Source organism: Eimeria mitis, genomic scaffold (assembly GCF_000499745.2).
Source record: "Eimeria mitis Houghton genomic scaffold, Emh_scaff712, whole genome shotgun sequence".
Taxonomy (NCBI): domain Eukaryota; phylum Apicomplexa; class Conoidasida; order Eucoccidiorida; family Eimeriidae; genus Eimeria; species Eimeria mitis.
In genome coordinates, this window is record NW_013575184.1 from 10,095 (window position 1) to 10,551 (window position 457).

The 457-nt window shown below is 28.4% G+C and overlaps 1 protein-coding gene across 1 annotated transcript in view; it reads right to left on the reverse strand.

Annotated features, from left to right (window-relative positions):
* Positions 1-457, reverse strand: part of EMH_0020370 (Tocopherol o-methyltransferase, related) — a gene marked incomplete at both ends in the record, with an annotated part of 2,708 nt that overhangs the window by 430 nt on the left and 1,821 nt on the right. The window lies entirely within an intron of this gene.

Here is a 457-nt window from a genome sequence, read left to right on the forward strand (position 1 = left end):
GATATAAATACAAATGCAAAACAATACATAACGCTGATTCTCTCATTATTTCATCCATTATTTTAATTATATTTTATAATTTATTTAATTTAATTTATTAATTTCATTAATTTTTTCAGAAAAGAAAACAAACACCACAAACCCTACCCAGCTAATCGAATACAAAATGAAATAACGTGCCAAATATATATTTATTTATTTATTTATTTAAATAAATAAACAAATAAATAAATAAATAAATAAATAAATAAATTAATAAGAGAAATGAATGAGAGCGGAAGACTCCTGAATTACCTTTCTGTGTGGTTTACGGCCTTAACAACATTGAAGCCAGCATCTACAAGCAGCTGTCTATACACCTCAAGCTGCACTAGTTTATAGTTTCTGTCTTTCAGATAAGCTTTAAACTCTTCATCCCATAGCTCTTGAGGCCCGCAGCAGTAGTCCGTTATCACCA